General features: G+C 40.6%; 1 protein-coding gene across 2 annotated transcripts in view; it reads right to left on the reverse strand.

Annotated features, from left to right (window-relative positions):
• The window catches only part of ICE2 (interactor of little elongation complex ELL subunit 2), a 64,151-nt gene extending 63,771 nt beyond the window's left edge, over positions 1–380 (reverse strand). The window contains exon 1 of one of the 2 annotated variants that reach the window (XM_080808319.1): positions 258–380. The gene's annotated coding sequence lies outside the window, so the exon portion shown is untranslated. The remainder of the gene's footprint in view (positions 1–257) is intronic. The other variant, XM_080808318.1, reaches the window with a different exon arrangement.
• Between the last annotated feature and the right edge of the window lie 7,221 nt (positions 381–7,601).

The raw sequence follows: 7,601 nt of genomic DNA on the forward strand, positions 1-7,601 counted from the left end.
GTAGGGGAGGGGGAGTTAAGGAAGACAAAAGGAATGGCTGAGGGAGAGGGGACGGAAGGAGAAACAAGGTTTCAGTAAGACAAGTAAAGGGGCGAGCAAAGCCGGGGGGAGGGGGCCGCGCCAAAACCTGGAGCGGAGGGTCCTGGCCTGGCCGAGGGGGCCGCCATGTTCCCTCCTCCCGCCCTCACGAGCGTGCCTGCCTGCAAGGCAGCGCTCTCCCTTCCGCGTCTCGGCTGCAAGGCATCCTTTCCGCCCACCTCGTGGTCCGCGGCGGCTCTGACCCGGGCCGCTGCCCCCACTCCACACGCTCCACCCCACTCCTCACACTGTCGCGCGCGCCCTCGGAAGGCCTTATTTAAAGGACGTGGCCGCGCCGCCTCGGACCTGCGTAATGACGTCATCAGCGATGCGGCGGGCGGGGTCCGTGTTCTCTTCACTGCCGTACTCCGGGTACTTCGGCTGGAAACTGTGAGGCTGGGTTTGCTGGGGCTCGCCCCGCGGAAGGGGCTAGGGGCTATGCGTTGTCCTAGAAAAGTCCTTGACTTTCAGGGGATGATAAGTTAGAAGAGGGACAGGCGACAAGTACAGTACTGGGAAGACCTGAACAGACTTGGTCGTGACCTTAGGCAAATGTATTAGTTTCCCTATCTCTGTTTCCTCATCTGTAAAAGGGAGTTATTAGCACGTCCTTAGGGTTTTGGAAAGGATTAAGTGAAATAATGGATGAAGCTGTGCTCTGCATGGTACTTGGCATATAATAGCACCTCCACTCCATCCCCACTCTATTTCTAGATGTCAGTTTCTACCAGCAACCACTCTGGTGGCTCCCCACTAATTTTATTTTCATTCACTAAGGAAATATTTATTGAGCACTTTAAAATTTGTGTTTGGTGCTGGGTACACATAGGACTAAGGCCCAATACTCGTGTTTCCAAGAGCTTTTGATCATTGGGGTTCTTTCACATTAAATAATATAAGGCAACATAGAAAGTAGTAAGCTCCTTAAGAGAGATTGTATGAGTTCAGAGAGGGAGAGAAAGCAGCTTTGCATAGCTGAAGATATATAATGAACACTTACATGTTAGTTACCACATTGGGAACTTGATATGGCAGCTCATTTGAAGAATTTGAAATATGTAGATTATGGGAAAGGGCGTTCTAGAAAGAGACCAGCACAAGAAACTGCTTAAACCTATTGCATGAACAAGTCCAGTCTGTATGCTAGCAGGAAGGCATGTTTTAAATTTTTTTTAAAATATTTTATTTATTTATTTGACACAGAGAGATTACAAGTAGGCAGAGAGAGGGGCGGGGGGGGGGGGGAAGCAGGCTCCCCGCTGAGCAGAGAGCCCGATGCGGGACTCTATCCCAGGATCCTGAGATCATGACCCGAGCGAAGGCAGAGGCTTAACCCACTGAGCCACCCAGGTGCCCCGCATGTTTTAAATTTTACAATGATTTATGATACTGTTCAAATAATGTTTACACAGAAATTATACTTCTATTAAAAATCTTCCTTGAATACAGTGACCCTTAGGTAATTTATTTTGCCAGCAATGCAAGGACTATAAAGAGTAGTAGAGGAAAAGGGTTTGAAAAATAGGTTGGGATTAAGCCACAGAAGAACATATAAGCCAGACTCAGGATTCTGACTTTATTGTACAAGAAATGAAATGCTGGACTGTGGAGTGGAGGTTGCTTATCAGCAGAGGAATGACACAGTGGGAGTTTCTACATTTCAGGAAAGTTTATCTGGCAATGTATTGAATGAGTTGTAGGGAAGAGGCAGGTTAGGAGACAATGCTTGTGAATACTTGCAAATCAGCTGGAACAATGGTTGGCACTGTACCGGTAGCCTGTATCAGGTGAATGATGTTGACAGCCTGTGCTAGGACAGAGATGGACATCAAGGCAGTGTAGAATTCCACGTGTTGGGTACTATCTCATAAAGCATGCAGTCAGAGAATTGAGAGTCCTGTCCTACTCTTTAACAGCTGCTTAAGAAACAGCTCAAGAATTGTCCAAGCACTTAACGCTGCTGGTATCAGCCCATAGTAGTGTGTTATGGTAACATCACCAGACATGAGCTGTGTTGAGATTACAGATTATCATCAAAGAGCATGCTCTGATTTGGTGTATTTGATTTCTGGTGGTTGCAAGATAGCCCACAGAATGAGAATTTTTAGAACCAGAAGGAACTTTGGAGATTACCTAGTCCAACCTATTTTCCTGATAAAGAAACGGAGGCTCAGGTTGTCAAATGAATTTTCCAACATTAAATGATCAGTGATAGAATGGATACTAAAAATCAGGTCTTATAACTCTTGCCATTACAATACATTAGATACATGTATCCTTTCTTCTTTATGCTCTACTTGTGAGCCAGAAGCAGTTTAGTGAAAACAACAGAGATTTTCAGAGTCTAGCTGATATCGGTTTTATCTCAGTTTTCCTGCTCACTGCCAGTGTGATCCTACACATGTGTCTCCTCTTTGAGCCTTCGTTTCCTAATTGGGTAAAAGGAGACAGTAATATCTCACCTACAGAGTTGTTGTGAGGATTAGAAGTAACATGTAAAAAGTACATTGCAAAGAGTAGATGTTCAATGTAAAATAGTCAGCATATAGTTTTTTTTTTCCTGCCTTCTAAAAACACAAAAACCCACAGCGGAGGTGGCATTGTAAATAGATGATTACAATACAAATAAGAAATGGCACACATACACACATGCACACAACACATGCACACATACACACATATAAATATATCGATTCTCTGGGAACACAACGAGGAAGGAACTTATTCTGGTGAGACAGCTTAGGTACCAGTTCAGAGAAGTTTAATTTACATTGAATTTGAAAGGTGAGTTGGAGTTCTCTGTGTAGAGAAGGGGTTGTGGGTTTTCAGTAGGGGAAAAGTACAGAAATGTGAAACAGCACTGCATGTTTGGGGGAAGGGGGAAAGCTACTGCACTGTTGTGTGTGTGGGAAATGAAAGCCATTGGACTGGAAAGGGAGAAGGGGATAGAGACTTCATGCCATATTAGAGAATTTGGACATTGGACTTTACTCTGGGTGATAGAGAAACCAGTGTGTATGTGTGTGTGTCTGTGAGTGCATACTTTTTTTGTTAAAAATATTTTATTTATTTATTTGACGGAGACACAGGGAGAGAGGGAACACAAGCAGGAGGAGTGGGAGAGGAAGAAGCAGGCTTCCTGCTGAGCAAGGAGCCCAAAGCAGGGCTCAATCCCAGGACCCTGGGATCTTGACCTGAGCCAAAGGCAGACACCTAATGTCTGAGCCACTCAGGTGCCCTGTGAGTGCATACTTTTAAAACAGGTTTATTGAGGTGTAGTCTATGTATCATAAAATTCACCCATTTTATTTGTATCATTCATTAATTTTTAGTAAATGTGTGCAGTTTTGCAACCATCAGTCAACACTGCCATGTTTTAAAACATTCCATTACCCTGAAAAGGCCTTTGTGTCTTTTTGCAGTTAATCTCTCCTACCTTCCAGCCCCAGGCAAACACAAATCTGTTTTCCATCTCTATATATTTGCCTTTTCTGGACATTTCATATAAGTAAAATTATGCAATATAGATTCTTTCTCTTGGCAGAATATTTTTTAAGATCATCCATGTTGCAGTAGGTGTCAGTAGTTTTGTTGCTGAATTATAGTGCATTTATGGATATGCCCATTTTGTTTATCCATGCAATGGTTGACAGACATTAGATGGTTTCCACTTTTTGGCTGTTATGAGTAATGTTGTTATGAGCATCTGTTTACCAGTCTCTGTGTGGACTTTGTATTTTCATTTCTCTTGGGCAGATACGAAGGAGTGGAATTGTTGGACTGTATGTTAATTTACATTTAACTCTTTAAGACCCTACCAAACTATTTTCCAAAGTGATCATATTTTATTCTGTGGATTTTTAGGCAGAAGAAAGAGTTGGTTTTCTGTTCTTCCTAAACTGAAAAACAAACTCAGAAGTTGAGTGAGAAATCAATCTCATTTTAAAAGAATTTATAACAGTAGGTACTTGAGTTTATAAAATGTTTCATTGAAACAAATTTCAAAAAAGAACTCTTAAAATGGCAACCACCTAGCTAACTGAAGTTATTACAGTTGCTTCCAGTTGTATTTGTTCTTGTGGACCAAGTCAAGACAGAAATATGCATGATCATCTATTTTTTATTAGCACCAAGTCATTTTCCTACCGTTTACCTAGTGAACTCCCTCTGCTTGATTTGCGATGAAGTAAGTCTTGGAGAGTTGATTGTGTGGCAACTACCTCACTCAGGGAATTGCTTCATGAACTTACAGTCATCCATAAGGTCCTCTCAGAATGAGAATTCAGAAATAGTTCTCTAGGCAAGAGGTTTTGATCTAGGTATTGATTGAGAGCTATTGGAGGAAATACTGTTGCCAACGGTAATTTGTTCAAACCTGGCTTTTCAGCAATAAATGTATTTCAAGTGGGGAGGGAATTATCATTACTCCTGAAAACCAACACAATGCTCTGGCCCAGGCTATCCGGTTTCAGAAGAGAATGGCTAACATGTTCAAAATTTTCTACTCAGAAGATCATATTTTGTGAAGTATATTTCATAGTGTACTGTATCACATGGTCCCTGTACTAAAAACAAACAACCCAGAACTAACTGTTCATCTGAATGCTGATCTTTTATAGGGGACCTCTAATCCTCCCACAGAGAGAGGCTGATGACCAAAGAGATCATTTCAAGTAAGATAAACAAGCCATTATTTAGCTTTGTCTTTAGAATATAGTGTGTATTTTATTGGAGGGATAAAGAAAGATTGGTAGAAAAGGTAGGTGTGAGATTTGTTAGGTTACTACCATAATTTTGGGTGAGGCTCTTCTTAAAATTAGTTTTTCTTCTTTAAGCACAGAACAATGAATAGTTGAAGCAACTGCTCCTCCACAAAGAGGAAATCATCCTGGAATTAATAATGTTGTTTGAGGAGCCCATCGAGTGGATAAACAGCAAGTGGATTGCTGAGACATGACTGTATTTTACTGGAGATAATAGTCCCCTTCCTAAGGAGTAAAGAAAAATCCAGAGGCAAAGTCAATGTATTAAGACTCTTTTATCTCTTTCCAACATCAGAGATAAATGACATTAGAAAATTAAAAAAGGACTTTTCTCCAGCTCACAACTAGTGGTACAGTGAAATTAGAGTGCATGTTAATTTAGCAGAGGCCTCTGCCAATATTGAGAGTCTAGGCTTGCCTTAAGAAAAGTTGAGGATCCATCAGTGTGATTCTTCTGGAATCCAGGAGTGTTCTCTTGACAAAAATTTCCTGCTTCCTCCCATGTTCCTGAAATCCCTTAGGTAAGAAAGTTTTTTTCTTCTCGTCTCTGGGAACTTATATGATATTAACAGTCTCTTTTAGACCATGGCTTTGAACAGTGCTGGGCCGCATCTCCACTTTCTTGTTCAAAAGGGGAAGTTAACGTGCCCGGCTGCATCTCAGCACATCAGCAGTTACATGCCACAGCATATTGTCTTTTCAGAGACCTGTCATGAGAAGCCAAGGCCAGCTCTGCATTGGTCCATTTGACCCAGGGGCATGTTAAAAGTGGAAGTCTAATTTGGGGGGGCTAGACTGATCTTGCCTCTTGAGACAAAGCTTAGTAGTAACAGTGCCAAACCAAGACACACTGTGGTCAGGTCTTACTATGATTATTGCTTTTGCTTTTCCCCAAGAGGTTATTAACCTGACATTTGTTTTCCTTTCCAGTTCTCCCATGAGATCGTTAGGTACAGAATGGTAGGAAATCCCTCTTCTGCTCCAGTTACAGTATCTCTCTTGAAGCAGGGCAAGTTAATCCATGATGGAGAGATGAGTGTAAACCATTGTTTTTATCAGAAGGAGCTTAGGCATGGGTTTGGCCAAAACCCAGGAGGTGACAGATTTCATAACTCGACCTCCATTATTTCCATTAATTCCCAATTTCCTGAGATACTAGAAGGTGGTGAACATTTACAATTATATAGAACTTGACAGTCTAGAAATATTTCACATGCATAATCTCATTCTTCTTCTCTGAGGCAGTTGGAAATAAAAGCAGGAGTAGGGACTGTCACATGAAGCAATTTTGGGGATCAGTTCAAATATTTATTTTCTTGAGTGCAAGAGACACTTAGGTATTGTAGTATGCCTGTGGAGGAAAATGCCAACTCAGTTGCTTTTATTCTGACTTCAGGATATTTTATAATTTGGATGTCCTTAACATTACTTTCAAAATAATTTATGATGAGGTGTTTTGCATCATTAAAATAGTGTGATACTTAGCTGATTTTAAATTTATTAGTTTACTCCTATATAATCTACTCAAGAGGTGGTTGGGCTGGGGTAGGGCAAAGACAGCTCAGGTAAAGTCAGATTTTTTAAAGTCTTTGGCATCATTTCTGACATTCCATTTTAATAATTTCCAAAGCAAACTTGACAAAGTATGGTGTGCATTCAGGATTTCTCCCCTCCTATACATCAGGGCAGACACCACTAACCAGTCATGGCATCCTTCTTTGAGACAGCAAGCAGCCTGAGAATGCTCAATTCTGCATTTCTGGCAGCTACAACCAATCAATAGATATTATCTCACAAGTTCAAACTTCTTTCATTGACTTCTCTGATCCAAAGGGTAGCATGATCCTTCTATACATTTTTCCTTCAGCAAATGGAAATGGATTATTTTTTATTTTACTTTTTTTTTTTTTGAAGATTTTATTTATTTGACAGAGAAGGAGAGACAGTGAGAGAGGGAACACAAGCAGGGGGAGTGGGAGAGAGAGAAGCAGGCTTCCCACTGAGCAGGGAGCCCGACGCGGGGCTCGATCCCAGGACCCTGGGATCATGACCTGAGCAGAAGACAGTCGCTTAAAAACTGAGCCACCCTGGTGCCCCAAAATGAATTATTTTTTAAAAAGTACTGTACTACAGACCAGTACTTCTCAAACTTTAGTATGCAAACCAATCACTTGGGGATCTTGTAAAAATGCAGATTCTGATTTAGTAGGTCTGGGAAGGTGCCCAGAATTTTGCATTTCTAATAAGGTGAAGGTCATAGGTTATGTCAGTGCTACTGATCTGTGGACCACACTTTGAGTAGCAAGGTTCTACTAGCCCATTTTCTGGAGACAAAATGTGACTAGAAAACTATGTACAAGGCAACTCAATAACCAATAAAAAAGAATAAAAACAAGGCAAGTGTTCCATTAGAAGCTGAAGTTTTATTATAGGATAACAGTACATAAAGCACATCTAAAATTGATGTGTTCAATGCACTTTTAATAAAGGTAATGTAATATTAAAGGTACAGTTTCTAAGTACAATATAACAACATTCATATTAGAATGAAAATTGGAGTATTTAAAAGACAACATTAAATCTCTCTTTTTTTTACAGCTTGTATTTACAAAATGAATCAAAATATTTTTTTTAAATTGAGGACTCAATAAAATAACAAACAGCTGGAAAGAAGCAGACTACTGTAAGAGTGAATTGAAAAGAAAACCCAATGTAAGTGAAACGTTGGATGATCCTCCAATAAAGATCATTAGCAAAGTT

The sequence above is a fragment of the Martes martes genome, assembly GCF_963455335.1.
Source record: "Martes martes genome assembly, chromosome: 7".
NCBI classification, from domain to species: Eukaryota; Metazoa; Chordata; class Mammalia; order Carnivora; family Mustelidae; genus Martes; species Martes martes.